The sequence below is a fragment of the Drosophila virilis genome, chromosome 5 (assembly GCF_030788295.1).
Source record: "Drosophila virilis strain 15010-1051.87 chromosome 5, Dvir_AGI_RSII-ME, whole genome shotgun sequence".
Lineage (NCBI taxonomy): Eukaryota > Metazoa > Arthropoda > Insecta > Diptera > Drosophilidae > Drosophila > Drosophila virilis.
Genome location: NC_091547.1, coordinates 119,966 through 143,009, shown reverse-complemented (window position 1 = coordinate 143,009; position 23,044 = coordinate 119,966). Strand labels below are relative to the sequence as shown.

The 23,044-nt window shown below is 36.3% G+C and overlaps 2 protein-coding genes across 3 annotated transcripts in view; one reads left to right on the top strand and one right to left on the bottom strand.

Moving 5' to 3' along the window:
- Nucleotides 1–919, bottom strand: part of luna — a 76,166-nt gene extending 75,247 nt beyond the window's left edge. The window contains exon 1 of one of the 2 annotated variants that reach the window (XM_070210085.1): nucleotides 534–919. The gene's annotated coding sequence lies outside the window, so the exon portion shown is untranslated. The remainder of the gene's footprint in view (nucleotides 1–533) is intronic. The other variant, XM_002059252.4, reaches the window with a different exon arrangement.
- The window catches only part of tun (N-terminal glutamine amidase tungus), a 98,063-nt gene that overhangs the window by 48,808 nt on the left and 26,211 nt on the right, over nucleotides 1–23,044 (top strand). The gene's annotated exons all lie outside the window — the stretch shown is intronic.

Below are 23,044 nucleotides of genomic sequence, written 5' to 3'. Positions count from 1 at the left end.
AATGAATTACCCTTGCATAAATTGTATGAGAATACTGTTAACATACATATATACATATGTATAGCCCACGAATAAGCATGAACCAAAATATTAAAGTGTACAGTGTTTTTTTTTTTTTAAGTTATAGTTTTTCATAGCTATTTAGTTTTATAGTATAGTTTATATAGTTATAGTTTTACCTATGCTCAACAGTTTTCACTATCATAACCAAATTTTAGGTCAGTAACCCCATTGACTGGCATACGCATACATACATGTTGGGACTGTCGCGTTGCGGCTCAAATTATTAGTGTTGTCGTCAACAGTACGGAGCACCAGGCACCGGCCTGAAACCCTGAAAGGTATCTGCTGGTTTATTAGCCTGGATCGAGTCGTTTCGGTTTTGGTTTTGGTTTCGAGTTTGGGTTCGAGTTCGGCCTCTTCTATATGTTGTATTTTACTTTAATTTCTAAGCGCTTTGTTCGTTTCTCCCTAGCTGAGCAACAAAATACGGCAACATTCGTGGCTCGTTTTGTTGTCGACTTTTTTTTTACCTGTTTTTGTTCGCTCTTTTATAACGTATCTCTCTTTTTTTCTCGTGTTAACTGAAAAAGAACGAACGCGCAGTTGAAGTGGCTAGCAACCGTTTGAGTTGATTTTAGTACAGTTTTGTGTTTTTATTTTGTGTCTGGTTTTGTTTTTTTTTTGAACTACAGCGCATGGCTTACAACGCCGAACGACTCTGGGCCTGGTCACTCAATTTGGGCATGGAACTTAAGATGCATTTTATGATCGAAAAGCAGATTTATTTACTGTCGTTGCTTTTTAAATTTTGTGAAAACTTGGGTAACCGTCGCTCTAATTTACACATTCTCCGGGTGAGTGCCCTCCAAAATCAAAAGTACATTTTTTTTTCATATTTTCCTCAATTTTGTTTGATACTAAAAAAAAAAAAAAAAAAAAAAAAATATTTTGAAAATATAAGGCTACTACGTTTAGTTTTTGGGCCCATTCATAAGACTCGTCTTGCCATGTAGGCCCTGTGCATTCGCCTTGTTGGTGGGCAGCTGATAACCCACTTTCAGTTTTCTTCAGCGAAATCAAAGAAAGGTATTCGTCGCCTATTAACTTTTCAGATGAAGGGTTTCAACACAAACAATAACTATTTCTATAACTACTTACAACTTAACAAACATTTAAATTATCATACCCACGCGTTAGCACCAAAGTATTTATTGCCCACATGTTTTAAACTTGCACGCAGACTTTTACACAGGTTTTCCAACAGACACGCATACACAAACACTCACAAATGCAGCCTCACACGCATTTCGATGCTCTTCTCGTATACCCTTCAATCAGCAACTTAACATGAAAAATAGCGGCGCGACGGAGGCAGGGTTACGCTCACGTCCGCTTGCAGCCTACGTGTGTTTTAATATACTTCTCCTCTTGCTGCTGATGCAGCTTTGGCTATTATGATTGAGCAACAGTAAGTATCGTCAGCGACGTAGCAATTTTCACGAACCTGGCCCTTATTATACCCTTTGCACCTTTAACTTTACTCATTTTAATATAAAGGGTGTTATTTTAATAGCACAGTCCGACAGTGGTAAACGTGATCTTGACGGCATATCCAACCATATTAGGTCTTCCCAACGACAACAACAGCATTAACACCATTTACACGAAATTTGTTCTCTGAGCTTGATTTGTATGGTATGCCACTGCTATGCCCACTTGCATTTGGACTCTCCTTATTTCTCCTTATTTCCCTATGCATTTAAATTTTTTTTATATGTTGTTCGCTCCAATATAACTCTTTCACATTGTTTCACCGCTGCGTAATATTTCCTGCTCAGCTCATTTTTACCCTGGGGCAATCCCGTGCTGTCCTCCCCCACACAACATACATATCAACACTTTGTTCATTTCACACGTGAATTGCCTTAAAATAAAAAAAGAAAACTAATGGAAGCAAATATTCATTGCTGCCTATTTTTACGGACCTTTTGCTTGTTGCTGACTGCCTGTTTGTTTGTTTGTATTGCATTTTTAGTGGAATTTTTCCAAAGATAAACCATCCAACCCATAATACAAATCTTATAACCATCGCAATGTAAAATATCGGCTATAGAATATTATATTCCAATGCTATCTCTTAACGCGGAGTATTTTCTCCAGTATTTTCTGACTTGAAATGATACCATTCATTGCTGAAAATGTGTTTAACCGCTCTAAAGCCAAATTCTTTTAAAGTATTATTATATTCGATGTGAATATACATATCTTAAAATTTTGAAATTGTCTACACAAAAGATATTCAAGAAGTGTGTATTCTGTCTGCAACATGTAGAGCCTAAGACTACCCGGACGTATGTATATATATGTATACATTGTATAAGTATCTTTCGCGTCATTTATTTGTAGTTGCCAAATTGTGTGTGTTTATAAACAAAAGGTTATTTGTTTTCAATTTTATTTTTGGTACAGTCAAATAATATTAATAAAGACCACACGTTAAATTAGGCGATAGTTGCTGAATTTGGTTTGCGACCAGCGAATTATATTGGTATTGTTCTTGCTACTGTTCTCGGAAAATACACCGTTTAAATGTTATTAATAGTACCCAATCTGCATTATAGCCTATAGCGCACGCTTGACAAATCGAACTGTAATTTTACAAGCAGGTGCAAATTACTAGGAGTGCAATATTGGTGTCAGTATCTATATCAGAATATACTTGTAGTACCAGGAACCTCTGATATTATTTGTTATTTATTTTTGATTGAATGTAAAAAGAAACCGCCTGCAAGTTGAGCCCAACACAAGCAACGGTTGATATAATCATAAAACAAATGTGGCACTTGTTTTGCCAGATATACCCCATAAGCATTGTATATAAGCATATAAGAATATTATATATACATATGTACTTATTTATTTTACTGCGCTTCAACAGCCGCACAAAAATTGAAAAGAAAAAAACTGCTGGTGGCATGAATCAACCGCATTTTATATTTTCTGCCTTCGCTACGTGATTTAATATTAGCAAACTACCGAGTAGTTCATGCAAATTGCAAAGTTTTTTTTTCTTACAATAATGAAACAACAATAACAGCTTGAGAAGTTAGTTATGGTTGTATGGCAAATGATTAAACGCTGGGTCTGAGGCTCCTAATATTTTTAGCGTGAGTTTCGCGGTCTATCCGCTGAGTCACTGTGCGGTGGTGGGAGGTTGTAAGCACTGCTGATGGAAAGAGATGCAAACACTAATGCATGCTCAGCTCTTTAACCAGTAAATGTGCCTTAAATTTGTACTCTTTCCATGAGATTTAGTTTTGCGTACCTCTTGAAGTTGTTGTTATGGTAGTCGTTGCTGCTGCAACACTTGTTACTTTGACGCACTTTTGCGCAAAACTTGTTTGCACACAAATACACTGCGGCACACACACACATCAAGGAGACGAAGATTTGACACAGCGAATGCCGAATGCCGACAAACAACAACAAACTCCGCGAATCGTTTACACTGCAGACTTTAAGCGAGGAAATGGCGATAAGAATTTAGTTTGCGTTAACTTTGCAATTATTATTTATCCATTTTGCCTTGCGATCCAAGTGTCGACGAATTTTTCGCTATTTATGTGATTTTCTATTTACACTGCAAACGTTTTCACTTTTTATTTGCTTTTTACTGGTGTTACTCTTCTACAATGATAGTTGCATGTATCACCGTATAGTCATAGCTGTTAAAATTGTCGTTGTTGCTGTCTGTTTTATCAAAACATGTTGTCGTTCACTTATTTCTTATCAAAACTTTGTTTACACCACGCACACAAATAACCCATACGGAGCGACGCATTAAATCCGCTATAAGTATAAAGCACTGGCTATTTTCCGATCTTCACGTTTCTAGCAACTGCACAAGTGTATTTCGTTTTGTATGCACTTGCTGCTTGATGAAAAAGACGCTGCTGCTACTGTTGCGGCGACGGATGCGGCTGCTGTTGTTTGTGATAACTGCGCTTGCGATTCCGACGCACGCTGAACCGTTAACGTAACCGGTAAAAATTAGACTGTTGCTGCTGTTACTCTCAGAGAACCACAAGTGCAAGTTAAGCGACTATTAACAGTGGCATGTTAAGAACAGAGAGTCAATCTGTAAGTTAGCAGAGCACATAAGGCGCTCAGAGACTACAATTGTACTCTTGGTCTCTCTACTGCGACGTACGTAGCAGTGAGCAAACTCACCACAGCAGCGAATTTAATGTCGGACGTAATCGTCAGAAATAAAAATTCAAGAGTGAATACAAGCGAAGTGGTGAAATTGATAACAGTCAGTTAATATTAACATTCGCTGCTAAAAAAATTGTGCGTTATACATACAAATGGGACCGCTGAAAAAAACATAGCAGACTATGCTTTCATTCTTGATCATCTTAAACATCAAAGTCGATCTAGCCTTGTTTAAATCTGGCTACTTAGTTGAAATATGCTAAGGACTTCGTGTACAGCGCTCTTTCGTGTACAGCTTTTTTTGCATTAATCAGAACAACAAATGAATAAAACCTAATAAAATATCATCCACCAACAATACGCAATTAACCTAACACAACCAATCCACATAAATTTAATTATTGATAAACATATATGGTTTACGACGGGAACTGTATGGCCATGTGGGCTACGCACTGTCGTACATATCCTACACTCTCCAAAAACGATGACAAGCACAATGTTGAGACAAATGGCAGTTGGAATTATTGCAAATAAACTATACGTGCATTGACGATTTGACATATTGTTGTTGTGCCCTTCTCGGCGGAAGTCGCACAAATCCGTAAATGGCACAAATTATGGCATGCCAAAGCGCGCAGCCATAGCTTCAACCCAAGAGCCATGTAAGGAACACATCGGCGTGCAGAATTGTCTATTATCGGAAACGTGCAGCCGAGTTCCTATGCCTTATAACACGAGACCGGTCAAAATATTTATGAAGATATTTGTAACATATGCGATAACGGTTTTCCTCTCACTTTGCCGGTGACTTAATATGAACCACACTAACCTGACATTCTTCCGATCGAATGCCGATGGCCAAAATAAGAAATAAAATAAAAGTTATATTAATATAAAGATGGGCTACGTGAAAATCCACTTGCCTTTTAAATTAAAAGGTTTTGTTTCACATTTGTATATAAAGAAATTCAACTGCGCTTAAATAAAGATTTAGCCGTTAAAGAAATTAAAAATTCCAGGAAAAAAAAATAAAAAGGAATGTTTCAGTCGGAGTTGAATGATTTTCCGATTTTGTGCGACTTTCGGCACTAATTCGATAAATATATTTATAAGACTTTGGGAATATCGATTTTCGTGTTATATATTTCCCTTGCTTCTAGAACATTTAGACACTATATCTAGCTACGATTGAGACCAGAAAATAAATGTGTTTACAACAGACAACTGCATCCCTTTTCAGGCAAAATCAAAGGCCCAAAAGAATAAGATAATTGAAGTCTACATTTTTTAATAAAGAAGATCATTTGTTTGTAGGCAATTGATTAAAATAACGGGCATGCCATTTTGATAGAAATCAAACATTTCTACAATAATTAAACTAGTTGCAGGATGTCTCATTACCTACCTATTTATTTTTTTGTTCTAAAGCTGGTCTTACGGACAAAGCGAAAAACTTTTTATGCATGTAAAGTAGCACACAAATGGACGGAAACTTTTGCATGCCAGGGACTCATCGTAGAGCGAGAGGTACAAGGAAAAAACGGCTAGCGTTAATACCATACCTTTCAATTTATTTATAATTTACGTGGTAATATTTTTGGACCAAAAAATAAAGCAAAGACCAAAAGGGAATAGATGAAAGCATAATACATCCAAGGGGAAGGCGGAAAGTGTAAAAATGGCAGAGGCAAGTGGCAACATAGCACATAGCACAAACAACAGGCAGATCACAACGGCAACGAGACGCATATGAATTGGAAACTAATCGTGGAATCTATAAAGAGCATAATTATTTTGCATCTCACAATAATCATTATGGCTATGTGCGCATAAAGTAGGCGAGGGAAAGAAAAATAAATAGAAATATGACCGGGAACAGTTTCAAATTTATTTACATATATGTTTATGTATTTGGTGGAACGTAAAGATATTATGAATCCTTTTATTCTGTATAGCTTACAACTTTTTGTTTTAGTATTAAATGTATTGAGAAACATCACTCACTAGCAAGACACTATGATGACCTTGGTTAAATTGAAATTATGAGGCCATGCACCCCAAAATTGTTTAAAATGGGAGACAAAGTCCCTGGATGCTAACCGGGGGTAACCAATGACTAAATGCCAATACCTTATAAGTTTTAAATATTTAAATATTAATTTTTGATGTTGCTGTATATTTTATATCAATGCACCATGTCGATACATGCAACCCAACCCCCTCATTTAATACCGAGACTCTTTTTTATATTTACTCAAAATTTAGAGTCTTAATTACTTTTAATGGCCATTAATTTATTACGTTTGCAATGCTCACACTCAGGGTGTTCTTTCGCCGTTGTTTGATGTTTGTTGTTGAAGCCCCTTCTGCTAGTAAGCCTGTAAGTCATATCCCCTAAAAGAGAATACTCAACATGAGCGTTTGCTAAAAGTTACACTTTCTTCTGTCTTCACTTATATATTTCAATTAAAGTAGGAATTCAAGTCTATAAACAAGAAATATCTCTATCTCTTTAAAATGTCAAACCAACCTGCTTTTAATTGCGTGTAGTTAAATGTCGCGAACACAAGCGAACAAAATTTAAAGACAACACATGCTGAGGACAGCAAAACAGTTTGCAACACCTAAGGACAGTAGGTGCGTGACTTTGGCAGCTCTGGTAACCCTGATAGCAGAATTAGGAAGTTAGCTATGTGACAACTATTGGGTCATTATTTTGCGATTTTGTTATTCGAGCTGCAAAAAATTTCAACAGTCGACATGTCCAAAAATGCAGTAAAGAAACGATGAATAAGAATGGAAAGGTCAAATGGAATTTTAATGATATGAAATAAGAAGAAGCGTGCCACCTATCAGGATATTGTTAGGTAGATGAAATGCCCCCATCGTAGCACAACCGGCACTTGAAGTTCACTGCATGCTTATTTTTCACTCATTCAATATATTTTGGCTTACGGCGCAGGCGGAGTATCACGAAGAGAGAATTATAGAGAAGAGCGCGTGCTAAAACCGGCAAAGAAGTTAGAGGATAGAATGTACACAAAACAGTTTTACGAACCTTTCAAACTGAAATCAGCCCACCGAAAATACCAGATATAAAACGTTGCTTGATTTTCATAGCGTACATCACGTGTTTGGAGGCTCAAAATTATAAACAAAAAAAAAAAACAGCTCAGCAGCTATGCACACTCACTTCTACAAACTGCTGGGCCCACATTGTTTGATTACGGCGCCTGTTGGTATGCAACACAGTGTATGTGGGCTTAGCTTGTTTGTTTGCATGTGTTGATTGGCCAACTGAATGCAACGCACAGCGCAATGACCTGACCCGACGTATTCAAACGCTGACTCGTTTCTGTTTAGTGTAAACTCTGGTCGATACCTGATGACGACAGAAACACGAGAGGAGGTAATCCACGAATGTTTTTACAGATGCTGGCCATTGCCGATGACGTTGTTGGCAACTCGTTATATTTTGGCTCGAGTTGGACACTCGCAGTCACTCTACTTCGCTCTCCTTTTTGCGGGAGCTTAATTCACCGCAAAATCCTCGATATGAGCAGCTAAATTACGAGTTCCTTCCTTAATTGCAAACAGGAAGAAGCAGGAGACATTTTCGAGTTGAGTTGCTGTTGCAAGTACTCTTTCAAAATATCTTGTATAACAGTCAATGTCTCTTTAGCATATCTCTTTGAAAACTCTCTTAAATGTTTGCGATTTTTTATGGTACACACCGCGAGTACAGGTGACGTCACCTGCATGTTGACGCACACGCCGGTAGTGTAAACAAAACATAAAATATATCAATGGGTGAGTGAATTGTGGATAAAACAATAAGGACGGGTATGTGTATGTTATTCTGGCGGGCTTGATGAATGAAAATTTTGACAATGTTACGCTTGTTACTGGCTTTTTACTATGTGTATTACAAGCTACAGATTAGAATATATTTTATCAATCGTCCTAATATTTGAGAAAACTTGGCTATGTTCGAAAATTCAGATGAATCATATAAGTTTCCTTTTGTGTTTCAATACGCAAGTTTATATAATGCTTTATCATGATATCATAATATATACCTATATATATATAAGTCGAAAATATATATATAGAGGGTATACACGGGGCTTTGCTTGTGGTACGTAAAAAATAAATTCTCTAAAGATTTTTGAGAATCAATAAGTACTTAGGTAGAGCTTCCTAAAACAAGAATAATATTACCAGACTTAGATGTCAAATTGATCTAGAGGCCTAGCAATGAACAATGACCTAATCCTCGTGTCTATATAGTATATTTAAGTTTCCTATTTCCACATGAATTTTGGTTATCTAAAGAGTCAAGCCATGAACAAAAAGCCAAAGCTTATAAAAATCAGATGCGCTTTGACCGAGTTATGAAGGTGGGAAATTTTGATGTACAACATAAAAGGATATTTGAAAGTATTATTTTGACATGAATTTCGACCAAAAATAATGTTGCCAGATTTTGATACCAAATTGATTAAGAGGCAAAACCATGATAAAAAAGCTAAACTTTATGAAAACCGGTTAAGTTTTGACCAAGTTATGGGGTGGAAGTGTTGACCTATTTCTATATAGGATGATTTAGGGTAAAATTTTCATATGAATTTTGACTCAAAACAGTGTTTTCATACTTAGATGCCGAATTGATCTAGAGGACAAACCATGACTAAAAAGCCAAACCTTATAAAAATCGGTTCAGTTTTGACGAAGTTATGGGGTGTTATATGCTGACCTATGTCTATATTGGATATTTGAGGGTACAATTTTCACATGAATTTTGACTTAAAATAGTGTTGCCAGATTTAAACGCCGAATTGATCTAGATGCCCAATAATGAACAAAAAGCCAAACCTTATAAAAATCGGTTCAGTTTTGACGAAGTTATGGGGTGTTATATGCTGGCCTATGTCTATATAGCATATTTGAGGACACAATTTTCATATGAGTTTTCACCAAAAAAAGTTTATCCAGATTTAAATGCCGAATTGATCTAGATGCCCAATCATGAACAAAAAGCCAAACCTTTTGAAAATCGGTTGAGTTTTGACCGAGTTATGGGGTGGGGAACCTTGCCCTATGTCTAAATAGGGTATTTGAGGTTACAATTTTCATATGAATTTTGACTCAAAATAGTGTTTCCAGACTTGGATGCCAAATTGATATAGAGGCCAAACCATGAACAAAAAGCCAAACCTTATAGAAATCGGTTGAGTTTTGACCGAGTTATGGAGTCGGAAACGTTGAGCCACGTCTATATAGGATATTTGAGGGTACAATTTTCATATGAATTTTGACTAAAAATAGTGTTGCCAGATTTAATCGCCAAATTAATCTAGAGGACAAACCATGAACAAAAAGCCAAAGCTTATAAAAATCGGTTGAGTTTTGACCGAGTTATGAGGTCGGAAACGTTGACCTATGTCTATATAGGATTTTGAGGGTACAATTTTCATATGAATTTTGACGCAAAATAGTGTTTTCAGACTAAGATGCCGAATTGATCTAGAGGACATGAACAAAAAGCCAAACCTTATGAAAATCGGTTGAGTTTTGACCGAGTTGTGGGGGAAATTTGTTGACCTATGTCTATATAGGATAATTGAGGGTACAAATTTCACATGAATTTTGAGTTTCTACCAAGTGCTCTTCTCCTCGATTCTCAAGAATTCAACTAGGCTTTGCAGGCTTTCATGATGAGCTAGTAGAGTAGTACGTTTTTTTTTTTTTGGTAGAAATGTTTTTGTTTTTTTTTGGCGTGCATGTATAAATGTTTGTGTCTATTTTTTGTTGTTAGCGTGTATGTATGTATAAATGTATGTATGTATGTATGTTTGTATGTATGTATGTACGTATGTATGTATGTATGTTTGTATGTATGTATGTATGTATGTATGTATGTATGTATGTATGTATGTGTGTGTGTATGTATGTGTGTATGTGTGTGTTTGCATATAAACATACAAACATGCAGACAAATATATACAAGCATTTCATTCATACATACAGTATGTCAATAAAGTGTTTTTACTAACAAAAAAAAACTAATTTTTTGGGTTTAGTTGAAAATAAATGTACCTAAAAGTGAGAATTTTTTTTCAATTCTAATTTATTTCGATTCTATATTTTTCCTAGAACTTAATGGCAAAAAGAATTGTTAAATAACATTACCCAAACATTTTATAAAATTAAAAAACTAAAAACATTCAAATTTTATGCTGTCAATAAAGTGTTTTTACACGAAACTTTATTACTAAATAACAATGTTAAAAAAACAGGAATATTTTTTTTTAATACTTTGTGTGGCTGCCATTAGCGTCACATACAGCCTGCAATCGCCGTTTCATTGAAACAATAAGGTTTTGTATGTATGTTTCTGGAATCTTCTGCCATTCTTCCAGTACAGCAGCTTTTAAATCAGTTTTTGATTTTGGACTCCGCTTTGCGACTTTTTTTTTCAAATATGACCACACATTTTCTATTGGATTCATATCTGGACTTTGTGGTGGAGTGTCTAACACCTTTCCACAGTTGTACAACAGCCAAACTCTTACCATATGAGCTTTATGCTTCGGGTCATTGTCCTGGTAAAATTTAAAAATTGGCTTATTGTCCTCATAGAATCCAAATTTCTGTGCACTACTGACGAGATGTGTCTGTAAAATGCTCAGATATTGTCTAGCATCCATGGTATTCTCAATGAAGGTCAAATCTCCTACACCCTTGCTCGAAATACACCCCCACACCATCACTGATAGTTTTCCGAATTTAACGGTTGGAATAATATTGCGGTTTTCCAACGCTGTTAGTGGCTTTCTCCAGACTCTGGATGGCCCATCGTTGTAGAATAGCATCATCTTGCTTTCGTCACAGAATATGACGTTACTCCAAAAATCGTTCGAACTATTTACATGGACTTGAGCGAACGATAGCCGCTTCAAAATATTCGCCGCCGATAGTAGAGGTTTTTTCCTGGCAACTCGTGATGTGTAGTCATTGGAATTCAGTAATTTTCGGACAGTTTCATGTAACACATCAACACCACTTTCTTCCTTGAACTCCTGAGCAATATCCCTAAGCGAAATTTGTGGATTTTTCTCAATTTTTCTCAGAATTTTTCGCTTATCTCTGTCAGAAATTTTGCAGGGTCGACCACATACTGGCTTTGCCTCTAGCCTATCTTCCTTATTGGCTCTGTTTAATATGTTGTATATCGTTGCTTTTGATAAATTAAACATATCAGCCAGTTCCGAGACTTGACGTCCCATCTGATGGTTATAATACACCAGCTGAGCGACTTCAAAAGTTGTTCTTTTTCCTGGCATTTTATTTTTCATAAAATTAAAGCAAAACGTTATAAATTGCAATAGAAAATGACAAGAAAAGTCGAAGACACAAGAGAAGCCAAAACGCATGGGCCCAAATCTAACGGGATCACCCAAAAGAGAACGGCAAAACAATTTACCGTAGCTGTAAAAACACTTTATTGACAGCATAAAATGTGAATGTTTTTAGTTTTTTAATTTTATAAAATGTTTGGGTAATGTTATTTAACAATTCTTTTTGCCATTAAGTTCTAGGAGAAATATAGAATCGAAATAAATTATAATTGAAAAAAAATTCTCACTTTTAGGTACATTTATTTTCAACTAAACCCAAAAAATTAGTTTTTTTTTGTTAGTAAAAACACTTTATTGACATACTGTATGTATATATGTATACATGCTACATATATATACACATGTGTGCATGCATATATTTATACATATATGCAAAAATGCATGCATACATATGTACATGCATGTATATATGCTTATCTATGAACATATGAATGTATGTATGTATGTATGTGTGCATATATATAAGTATTCGGATATTCATTCATACATGTACGCATGCATAACATAAGATAACTATAGTGAAAGTTTCAGCTTCCTAACTCTTACGGTATGAGCTGTGCGTTAATCACCAATCAGTCAGTAAGTTAGTGAATCAGCATATGTAAATATATATAATATATATATATATATATATATATATATATATATATATATATATTTAGCTATAAAACTGTTTGTGTCTATATATACTTATATAGAATATATATGTACAATATTTTAACAAAATTTAAGTTTAGAAGCGTTAATCTAAAAAATAATTTGTGAATGATGGTCATTCGCTGCTGAGAGATGGCAATGCTTCTCTGTGAAATCGACATAGAAATTAACTTTTCTACAACAATTTTAAGAATGGACAAATGTTTGTGGGAGGGATTCCACACTTCATGAAGAGTAAATAGCTATTGAAAGCAATTGACAGGCAAGTCAAGAAATGGCAGCATCGCATTTAATTTGAATTCTTTGTATTTTAGGCACAAAGTCAAACGCATATTACCATCATGAATTAAGTTTTTTGACAAGAATCCGGTTGAAGAATTTCTATTTTCGAATTTGTCATATTTTCGCCTTACACAGTCCAAGTCGATAAAATATATTATTCGACTAAGTGTGGGGTATCACAGGGGCTGAGATGTGCAAATATGCGAAAGCGAAACGTCAGAGCAACCCCTTTTTGGTGTAAAGTTTTCAGCGCTTATCTTAAGTCGCGTTGACAGGCAGCAGTCAAGACAAAGAAATACATAGAGAAGTACACGTTGAAGATGAGCCGAGGCTGGACCAACGACAAAGGACATAGCAGTCGGGCAAACGTCAAGCAATAGAAATTGCTGCGGGTAAAAAATTGCGTAAAAAAAAAATTAAAGACCATGCTCCACTCTTTCCTCGGGAGTCTGGTTGACAGTGAGTGATTTGACCGTACCCTCATTTGCGTGCAGCCAGCAGGCAACACAGCAAAACTAGCAGGATGAAGCAGCACCAAATGGATTAATGTGCAAGGATGCGGCTCCACGGAAAGACATCCAAGAAAATTACGTCAACTACGCACTGGGCAGGCATGAAAATATATATACCGAGAGATGGGAAAGCAGTAAGCGTAGCTCATTTACGCGCTGCACTCGAGTTACACGCAGCATCCAGAAACAAAGCAAAACTTTCAAGAGCTATTTTCTGCGCCCAAATGGCAGCGCAATGTAATAATGAAAAACTTTTTCTTTGTCAATTTGATAAGTACAAAAATTTGTATCCAAAAATAAATAAAAAACGAACCACCGTTCTGTTATGTGAGCAAGAAACATAAAACTTCAAAGTGTGAAAGCGAATAAACCTCAACGTGATTCCAAAACCTTAAATACTAATCCATATAACTCTATGCGTTAAGAAAACAAGTCCAACACCAGTCTTAAAACTTAATCAATTCTTGATTAGGGAGACACTTTATATACTTTCATATTAATTTCTTTTAGTTTATTAGTTTATTAAAATTAGTTCATTGAAAAGTTACAGGGTACAAGTCAAAATATATTTGTATATAATTCTTATGTATAATATATACATTATATATAATTCTTATATATAATATATACATTACATATATAATATATACATTATAAATAAGAATTATATATATATTATATTATATAATATATACAGTATATATTATTTTAAAGAGCCATTCAACAAATGTTTTGTGTTCCACAGTTGTGGTGGTTACATTTCTTTGTAAGCCTGGCAGGCTGCCCAGTACCAACCACACGTTCTACATTTTTACTTTGTTCACTATAGTGCTTGGGGGACACTGTAGGAGCAGGCCCCCAATAGCTTCGAAGTCAGCGGGAATTGTGGAATTCATAAGCTATGTGTGTTACACTGCCACCGTAGAACACTCTTTGTGCAAAAAGCATTTTTGCTGCGTGAAACGCTATCCCGAATCCACCTACCCCCGGCACAGGCAGGCATGCCATTAACCCACTCACAAAAAGTGTAAAATCGCTTAAATTATTGTTACAAGCTGCCTAGCCGTTACCCACAAGAGCAACAATCGCCACTGAGCAACTGGGAAACAACAACAATGTTCAACCGTTTGAGCTTTGACTCGCATTGCTTTGAGTACTGGTTAGCATAGCTCCAACAGCCGCAAGCGAAATATTCTGCGAGCGGCTCTGTGCAAGCATACTGTGTATGTATATGTGAAAGTGAGCGCATGTGCGTGTCAGTGAGGGCTGGAAAGATTAAGAAATATTTACAACTCTCCAGTGATGTGACTCTCTATGCATGCAACGAAAAATGAAAAGTGTCCTTGCCTGCATTAGCTGCATGTTAAACATGTGCCAGCCAAGGCAGTAAATTGTTTATATGTAGATAGGTTTGGAGTCTTGAATAGTCAATAGATTTGGTGTTTGCAGTTTCGGGTTAAAGTTCATTTCCAAGGATCTTTATAATTAATATAATTAAGTTCAGGCTTTAACCCACTATTTGCAGAATCCGAGCTTCCTAGGCGAAAAATGCAGATCAATCATTTTTTGGACGAAGTTGAATTTGCTACAACTAGAAAACTAGGGCATTAACATCAAAGTTCTCTTATAGTACCGCTTCATAGATGCTAACATCGATTCTTCGTTGCAAATATACATTAATAATGCTGATCAAGAAATATAATGATAATATATGCATACACGTATCATAAAGGGATGCCTAGTGAAAATGTCTTAAAAGTTGACAACCAAATCAAGTGCTTGCCTCCGACAAAGCCCTCGACATGCCTGCACCACCCCTTTTAAAACCAGTGAGAACATATGTGGTTACGGTTCTTTTTCCACGCCATGTTAGTTGTATGGGCACGTAACGAACAAATTTCGTCTCATGCTGCGGTTTCCAGCCATCAAATGCAGAGCTAGTCTAGAACAAAAAGTAGATTGTCAAAATCTGTCACCGGTGAAATTATAAACATACAAACACATTCACCTACTTTAACACCTAAGCCTCTCGACCCCTGAAAAGCTTACACCTCGACAAAGAGCTGTCAACAACGAGTAAACAACAACTGGCCTAAAGCAGCCACAAGATTATGTCGACATTTTGGCTACCTGTGCAGAGAACTTTTCGACCTGTATCCAAGGTCGAAATGTTAATATTAAAGCACAAGGTTAAGAAGTGAACTATTCTGGATCTGTGTATACTATAAGAGAGTCTACATTCCAATATTAGTGTCTCCAGCTATTGTAAGCTTCTAGATGTACGCAAATAACGGTATTGAGATATCGATTTTTATCAATTTCATGGAAACGGCAAGTTATCGACGATTTGAAACAAACTCGTACTGCGCAGGCAAAAACCATTATACCCTTTTTAACCACTTAAAATTGGTTTAGGGTATAAAAACAGCAACAAGTTGCCCGCATAATTGACATGTTAGATAAGCAATATACAGTTGCATTGTGATATTAATTAAATTTTAATAAGCACTAACACTCAGTCACTATGGTAGTCCCGTATAAGTCAGCAATTACATTTATGCTTTGGTGACCGTATGACCAGCACTCATTAATTTTTAATTTGTTGAAATAATAATTGCCAAACCCATATCTAGTGAAACTTCGTACAGCCGCTCAATTGGACCAATATATGCCGCATGTGGCATATGAAGCATTAACATTAACACCCCGGAGACATGACTAAGCCCAGGCACAACACACAAAATTAACCTCTTCAATTGACCGACCAGCCACTGTGTAAAATGAGTATGTGTATCTCTTTGTTCAAATATGTTTGTGTGTTGACCTTCATGACGTCAAATGCATGAGCCACATGTGTGAAACGGGGGACTGGGAGCATATTGTTGCCCGCATACCCTGTAGGGGATGACTGTCATTTGAGCAAATTGAAAAACCATTCTGTTTTACCTTATACCTTTAAATTCAGCATCATATGATGCTGGTTAACTACTTAAAGTCAATGCTAAAAAGTAGTTATAATATATATAAAACAAGTAAGAGGTTCTAGTCGGGAGCTCCCGACTAGGCGATACCCTGAACCCTCTTCTTCCAACATCAAATGCATACATATATTCTATTTTAGAAGCTATATGTCAAGTTTGGTGACTCTACCTCTTATTATTTACCAAAATTGCCCAAAAAAGAGGATATCGATATCTATTTTGATCGATTTCTTGAAAACGGAGCAATTTATCGATTATCGGAAACAAACTCGATCTGCGCGGGAACTAGGAGCACCTACATCTAAAATTTCAAGTATCTAGCTCTTATAGGTTCTGAGATCCTTGCGTTCATACATACGGACGGACAGACGGACATGGCTAGATCGACTCGGCTATTGATGCTGATCAAGAATATATATACTTTATGGGGTTCAGGGTATCCCCTAGTCGGGAGCTCCCGACTAGAACCTCTTACTTGTTAATAGATTTAAATGCGTTAATTCTGATGCATAAAAGTCGAAACAATATAAACTGAAGAGTCTATATAACTTAATTTGACATTTTCGGATTAGGCGCTCTATATTTACTAGAAAAGAATAAGTTAAGTTCAAATGCCAATGAAGCAAGAATGTTTTGAATCAACGATGGAGCTGCCAGCAATTTGTGGGGCTCAAGTGTCAAGGGCCAAAGGAGAGAGAATTTAATTAATTTACGACACAATTTAACTTTTTACCATTAATAGGGCCTGAAAGGGTGAGCTGACACATGCAAACACGTGTGTCCCATTGCCCGTTTGGTTATTATTCATTAACAGAAAAGCCACAAACTTTATGAAGCTCCTCCTCGTTGAGTGGTGCTTGATTACTGGGCGGTTTCATCAATCAAGGGCTAATAAAGAGCTCGCCCTTACCATTGAAGCCCATTTCAGTATTACTCAACTTTTTGGTTGTGTTGGTTAATTGCATTATTTCTTTAATAAAAGTCAAATTAATTGGCAGCAATGTGTCGCTTAAGATCTATTTCATATTCCCCAATCTTTTACCCTTTGAGTCATGACCAAACTATTTTCTACTTGAAATACAAGAACTTATTATTGTTTAATGGCCATTTTCACTTTGATGTTTGTTGCTCATGTTTCACGTTTAAAGCAATTTATAACGGGCATTTAATAAAATTATTAAAACTTACAATATTTAGTTGTGGCCGTCGTCAAAATGAATTCCAGTGAATGCCGACGAAAAATTTTGTGTCATAAACGTAGCTTGCTTCAAATTTCACAGCAAATAAACATTCCGTATGGCCGCATCTTTTTTTCGCTATGAGTGTCTGCAGATTTGCTTTTTGTTTTATGCACAATATTTTCATAGTTTTTCATAGTTTGTTTGACATAAATTACAGCGACCGGCAAGAGCAGCACACGTAAATTCAGTTTATCCATATTTCGCCACGACGTTTTTTTTTAGATGTTTGCAAACATTTGGCAAATTTGCATTCTTAGCTAGCAGTAGCACCAGCAAATAGTATATTTTCCATCTACGCATATATAGAATTGCAAATTTTTTGTTAACAATTTTTATTACATCTGGTTTTACTCCAAGCCCCTGGAAATTGTTTATTTTAATAGTTATTGACACCCATTCGCTTAGCTTTGAACATGACAAAGATGAGCTCTAACTGAAAAAGTTTATAATCGGAACGCCAATGATTAAACACATGTTAATATTATATAGTAACGTGAGCATTAAGACTGTGATGTTTTTAATACAAAACCATGATGGATATTAACTAACTTTGCAAAGAAAATTTAAGCAAACTTAAACGAAAATAATTCACATATATACACACATAGTGCTACTACTACTAATCCAAAGCGTCAAACAATTTACGAAAGTAATATACGTTGAACAAAGGTTAATTTAACAGACTATGAAATGTCCCCTCATTGTATGTTGGCCACTCGATTATTAATGTTTGATAAATTAAGTTGGCGTCATCCATGCAGATTTGTTGCAGCAATATCTTTACGGTAACTTTATGTGTGGTTGGTCTTGCTCCACATTGCCGTATGGGCTAGCGAGTGAACAGTCATTTGGTATACGTGACTCCTTAGAATTCAGCTTTTCCCACTGCTCCTCTTGTAAGTCGCTTTTTTATGACCTCTAGCCGAGCAAATGTACGTATGAATTGTTGCCCAGGCATTGCTGCAACGGCTGAAGAGTGGTTGAGTGGCGTTGCCTGCGTAAATCATATTTACAGTGGTACAATAATTAAATTAGGCGGCCCTAAGCACCAAGAACTCTCACTCTGCATCCACAGTTTCTTTTTCATTCTCATTGACTACAAATGAAATTTAATTAAGCGCAAATGGCCTTTTGAACTTTTATGCGCAACGCGCATTATTGACTAAAAGACGCTTTTCAGGCCCTCATACTATTCTTATAAATTCACACTTTAAACCAAATATTGGGTTTCCCTATGTATTTTGAAAGAATGATAATGGTAAAAGTGCTAATTTGTTAAATTTAAATTATCAATATTGTTCAGTAAATGAAATTAAAATTTATCATTTTGTACGCGCTATTGTAAAAAACTGGGACAAAAGCCTCATATTTTTAAGAAATTCAAACAAAACGTTTTGATTTACGTTTTAAATTATTAAATTAGTGGAAATGTAGGCAAGGCACAGCGCCTCTGACCCCATAGAGTAGAAATATATTCGTTATTAACATTAATGACCGATTAAACTAGTCATTCGTATGTTCGCTTCAACCTCAAACTATAAAAAATAGTTAGCTAAGGTTCATCTTAGTAAAGCACTCTCATCCACAATATTCATAATTGGATTTTCAGTTTTACATTTTGCTTTTGGGCGATAAAAGATTAAATACGTAAATTGTTACCAGCACTTGAATAAAAATACAAACTAAAAAGACCAATGAATTCTTTGTAGAACAAGCTTAAAAATTCAATAGATTATTTATATAGCTCTTGTTAAACTTACCTATACATAATAATATTGATAATATTTTTATTTATACTGGTTTTAGATTAAATATTCCAGTACACATTGTGGTTGTTGCACAGGCTAAAATATTTTATATCTCATTGCACAGACTAAGCCGTTTCATAACAATCAGCTTTTGCTGACTGTCTGAAATGCCTTTTTTAGTAGACCGAGTAAAATTTTGTTTTGCTATAGGTGGCGCTTTACAGCGTTGCTTCAGCTGTAGAGCGCTGCAAACGATATTTTTAAAAAAAGTGAGTACTAAAACCTTTAGCTAAGACAAAAAAATGTATTCATTTTTCAAAAAGTGCACAAATATTGACAAGTGAAAGAAAATATAAATTAATTTCTCAAGAAAAATATTGAAATATTGAAATATAATTGCAATATTTCACCCTTCGACGACTTAGAGACTCTAACTTGGAGTCCTATTTTTCAGATTAAATTAACTCAAGATTTAGAAAACTTATCTCCTTAACTTTTCAAGAAAATTTGTATTTTTATGTATTATACATTTTTATGAAATAAAGCACTACCATTAATACACAATTATGTATATACCTAAATTCATCTGGATGGCCTCATCAGAAAACAAATAGCTTATATGTCCCGAGAGTTCTCCTTTTGCACTTATATACCATTTTTTAATGAGTACAGGGTATAATAAAAACGATGAGCACGTGCTTCCCTTCGCCAAACATCATGATAAGAAAGGCGCAAACAATTTGACAATTTAATGTGGCGACATCACAACCTGCAACCGCAAACCGGCCACGAGACTTGCTGACAACATTAGCCAGTGCAGAGCAGCGAGCGAGGGAGCGGAGTCTATAATTATAATTCCATTACCATTACCAGGCGAAGGAGGCGCGAGTGTACGCCAGCATCGGCGCAGGACTTATAAAAAAAGGAAAAGAAAATTAACAGAGTGCGATTTGAAAGGTGCAGATCCTGTGTAGTCATGTCAAAGACAATTGAAGTGGCGTAATTGCTGAAAAAGCGAACGAGCTAATGATGGGCACTTGAGCACTTGCCGAGAGCGAAGGATAATGCGGGCTGAAGTTCCTATGCGCTGCTAATATGCGCGCGTCAAGGAGCAGGTGAATCAGTTGCCCTTAGTCGGATGCGGAAGTATGCGTTACTTGTTTGATTTGACGAATTGTTCACAAGCGCACCGCTGGCTCTAACTTAGTTACAGTATCTGTTCCTTATCCTCTTTCTCCCTCCAATGTCTCCCTCTCGTAACCCATGTACCAATTATAAGGACGCACTGCAGCTGCAGTCAGACTTAAATCGATCAACTTCGGTAGCACCAAACAAAGTGTACTCTTTGGTATTGCGTTATGTTCTTTTTTTTTTATTTTGGGCACACGTTTTGCACGTTGGGTCGAAGTACATACTAAATAAAAAGTGTCCTAAGACAACAGTTAACTTTTCAACTATTAAGACATAACCGATTTTGATTTTATGTTAACGAGAAACTAGTGTTAAAATCGCTGCTGGCTTAGTTAGGGGTTGTGATGATATATGTAATTTTAACCAATAGTTTGCGCCCTGCTTGTAATTCACCTTGTGCTGACAGTAGCGCACTATTCCTACGTCCTAAAGAATTTCATTGCCAACTCGGGCGACTTATTTATTTCAGTCAGAGATACCTGTCCAACGATATTGATGTCCATGTCAGTGCTTTACCAGAGTAACCTGTGCCTAGTAGGCTTGGTAGCTGTAAAATTGTTAACTTTACTTTTATGACTACAGTGTCGCCTACTGATTTTCGTTACACTCAGACCCGGGATTCAACCCAAGGGCCGGCCACGTCATTAATTTGGAGTCAAATGCAGCCGATACCCACATTAATTTTAATTATTGTCTGTTTTTGCAGGCCTTTTCAGAGGCAACTCACCTGTTTACACAGCTTACTTTATTTCCGCTTACAGATATTGTGTTCTTGTTCCATAGATCTTGCGCTTATGCAAGCGATCAACTAACAATAAAAGCTAATTATGTAAATGTCACAGTTTTTAGACACAATCGAACTATATTTCTGGAGCGCTACTGTTTCGTTCAGGGGCTATTCATCGATCCGCAGGTTTACTATTTTAATGAGCAGCCCCATGAGGAAAGCAGGAAAACATTTTTAAATTTTTATTGCTTCACATTTGGGTTTAACCTGTTGTCGAGCGTTTTAAATAAGAACATAACTGCTTCTGTTGCCGGTGGCCAATTAACCCTTTCCCGTTGTTCCTCTAGTTGTGTTGCCGCTTTTTACGGTTTAATTGTGCGCACAGCGGTCGCAGGTAGTCACAAGAAACAGAGAAATCAATCTCGAAATGTGTTGACAAGCCAGACTCGTCGCAGAGATCTCGAGTTCAAATTCGGTAGGGAGTATTTAAGTGAACCTTTAGGAAATTACCCATAAGAAATGGCCTTATTTAACAAGGGCAACGCCGAATAAAAGCCAAGCATATAAACTAAACAAGCGAAATGCACAAAATGATAAAAGTATGAAGAGAAAACTACAAATGTGAACTCATTAAATTTTGTCAAAGGTCAATAGTTTAGAAAACGCAAGACGACTAGACTTTCATATTCACCAATATAATGAAATATAATTTTCATAAAAACTATTATTACTAGAGCCAGAGTGCTTGGTTTGAGGACCTATAACAAAATAAATTATTTGTTGAAGTTATAACATTTTCATGATCAACATCAACGACCGAATCGTTCTAGCCAAGATCATCTGACTATCAGTATGTAAGCACCAATATCACAGACTGTACGAGCTAATAACAGCAAATTCGACACGCAGGTTCCGTGTACCACACGCCGATCAAGTGTATTTTGAATAATTCAAATCTAAAAAACTATACCCGGAGATATATTTTATTCTGTTGTAATCCTTCCACAAGAACGCTGAAAATACTTTAGACAATAAGCACAAGGGATATTAAAGAGTAAATAACCCATTTTTTCCTTAGCTGAGAAAAGAAGAAGCAGAGGAACACCTTTTGGACAATACTTATATTAGCGAGTGATAGACGCACCATAAAAGCTAGGAAGCTGAAAATGCGATCAGTCGTGTCTCTTTCTTTATCCTTTCCTTACTCTACCTCGTTCTCTATTTTGTTTTGTACGTGCATTTTTTGTGTAATAATATATGTATTAAATATATAAATATATATATCTCGAAGTCTATTAATATGTCTATTAAAGAATAAATGGTATTTTATAGTGTTAATGAATATGCCTCAATAATCGAATCAAATCGAAATCCAGCCGCTAATCGTGTAAAACAATACTAATACCGTCAGTAAAATATTGGTCGCATCGGTCGTTTTCTCATACACTGCAAGATATGTCGAGGTCACCTTCTCATCTTGTCCGAATCTCCGACAATATCTTGATTTATGCCGAAAACGTGCAGTAACCGCAAAAACCAAAACACAAATCAAATGCTAACAGCGCAACGAAACATTGCAATAGTTCAGCCTATACTGAGAGCAGGCTCAGTACCTTGAGCAGGTTCAGTTCCTTCAGCTAACTCAGAAATTGTTGCTCATATATCTACTGGTAACCGGTACAAAAACCTCAAACGAGCGCGAAATCCAAATGCTCAGCAAAGTGAACGGCTCGCGCGTTTTTTGTCGCGCAAAACTGTGCGAGCTGTTACAAAAACGCTTTGGATCGGAAATCGAGAGATCGAATGGAAGATGGTTACGATCCTGATGTTCCTGCTGCTGCATGCTTACCTCATTTATATTTCGAACGCGAGCGTATAAAAATATTCTGTTGTCCCGATGTGGCCTGGCCCAAAAGTGTCGCCCCCGGCTTATGATCGAGGCGATCAACGAGCAACGATCGATATGTGCGTTCAACGTAAACAGTCCAGCGTAGCAATCTGTGTTTGTTCAAAGAAGAAACTTTTTTACAGAGCCAGGCATCCAGCCTGTCAGTCATAGTCAT